Source organism: Pteropus vampyrus, unplaced genomic scaffold (genome assembly GCF_000151845.1).
Source record: "Pteropus vampyrus isolate Shadow unplaced genomic scaffold, Pvam_2.0 Scaffold43, whole genome shotgun sequence".
NCBI lineage: Eukaryota > Metazoa > Chordata > Mammalia > Chiroptera > Pteropodidae > Pteropus > Pteropus vampyrus.
Genome location: NW_011888824.1, coordinates 9400771 through 9403010, shown reverse-complemented (window position 1 = coordinate 9403010; position 2240 = coordinate 9400771). Strand labels below are relative to the sequence as shown.

General features: G+C 27.0%; 1 non-coding gene across 1 annotated transcript; it reads right to left on the bottom strand.

The window, feature by feature from the left end:
• Positions 1-277: 277 nt before the first annotated feature.
• Positions 278-380, bottom strand: LOC111738782. The gene has a single exon (XR_002779977.1). It is a non-coding gene; the product is annotated as a U6 spliceosomal RNA (small nuclear RNA).
• Positions 381-2240: the final 1860 nt, after the last annotated feature.

Here is a 2240-nt window from a genome sequence, read left to right as displayed (position 1 = left end):
ATGTTTACAAGGATCATATCTTCTTGATGTATTGATCCTTTTATTATTATATAATGCCCTTCTTTATCTCTTATTATAGCCTTTGTTTTAAAATCTATTTTGTCTGATATAAATATTCCTATCCCATTTTTTTTCATTTTCATTTGTGGGAAATATCTTTTTCCATCCCTTTACTTTGTGTCATTTGAAGTGGGTCTCTTGTAAATAGCATATGCGTGGGTGGGTCTTGTTTTCTTATCCATGTCTTTTGATTGGAGCATTTAATCCATTTACATTTAAAAATATGGAATGCTTCACAAATTTACATGTCATCTTTGCTCAAAGGCCATACTAATCTTCTCTGTATTGTTCCAATTTTAATATATGTGCTGCAGAAGCAAGCAAACAAAGGGTCTTTTTTTTTTTACTTAAGATTTCAAATGGTGTAAATTAAAGGTTTATGTTTTTTTAAACAAAGTTTATATAGTTTGTTCAATACCATTTGATGAAAACTTACTATTTCCTCTTTGAAATGTCTTGGGAATCATACACATCTGAATCTGTTTCTAGACTCTTTATTTGATTTAAATATCACTATGTTTATCATTAAGCTAATCCAACAGAATTTTGACTATTGTAGCTTTATGGTGATTTTTGAATTTCATGGCATAATCCCTCTAAAGCGAGCCATTTTAAAATTTTTATTCTAAAAGTTGTTTGGCTCTTCTCAGTCTTTTTCATTTTAAAAAAATTTTTAAATCATTTTGTCAATTCCTTTTGACTTTTACAGATGTCACTTTATTGTCTTCTGGCTTGTATTACGTTTTTTCTTTTTTTTTTTTTCTCTCTTTTTTTGGTTTGTACTGCTTTTAACAACTAATCTGGTATAACTATCATGCGAACTTTGTCAGAAAGGGTGATTTATGAACAAAGACTTGGATTAAGACCAATGTAAAGGTTTGACTCGAATCAAGGTTGTCAAAGAAAGCTTTGCTTTTCCAGAAAAATTAGGACATTTGTAAATTTTTTAAAGAATATTGATAGAAATATCAGGAAGCTCAAGACAAAAAAGGTTACAACTTTTGGTCCACTTAAATGGTCTCTGTGACTTCACCACTTACATCTCTGAGCATTAGCCTTTTATTCTCTTATATCTAGCATGTAAAAACTACCTCTAAATTGTCCAAAAGCAACTTCATATTAAGATTAAAGATGACAAAAGTATATCTTAGTTTAAATTTGCTGAGATATTATATGATCTTTTAGAAGAACATTCTAAATCAATTGAGACTCTGACGATTGTATTGATATGTAATTTTTAAAAAAATATTGACAAAAAGCCAATATTGAGTTCATGCAGAATAAGCTACAACATGGTTCTTATTCAGAGTAGAAACTGGAGAAAAGTTAATACAAGTGGCAGTCATGGTATACACTGAAGATAAACAATTATGCATACATAACAATCAGGATATGAAGTAATACTTATTATTATGATGAAACACAAGAAAATTGACATTGGTTATTGAGTAATAACATATATCTACATTCTTAAAATATATAAATATTCTTCTTAGCAAAATTTGGGTACCTCACTGAGACCCATTGATAATGAGACCTCATCCTAAAGTTGTATATGCATCCAAATTTGTTTATTATAACACTTTATTATAATACTTAATAAATAATTTAACAAATAATATAAACAAATATAAATAGAACACTTTGTTTTCTAACTCTGAATTTGTAAATTTAATTTTTTTTATTGTTTTACATACATTATTTTAAGCAATCTGCAATTCATATAGAACGCGTTTGTGTTACCAGTTAAATAAATAGGTATAAATATTTTCCAAACATTTTATATGTTTGTCCCTCTGCTTATATTAGTTTATTTAAAACTTTTTACACACAGTTAAAATTATACATAAAGACACATATAATCATATATAGTAGTAACAATTCCAAAATCAACCAAAGTTACATTTAACAAATATTTTTCTATGCAACACATGTAGTGTTAAAAGTTAGTCTGTAGAAAGAAATTTTCTCATCGAATAGATTTGGGATATCTTAGATTAAATAACATAGAAAATATTTTTATGTTCATTTTTATAGGTACCAGATAATTTAGCATTTCTCCCATTTAATTTATAATGGAATTTTTTACAGAACTTCAGGAATAGTTCAGAAATATGAACTAAATTCTGTAGAATTTACTTTGGAAAACATAAATTATTACTGGTAAAAACTTATTTGCT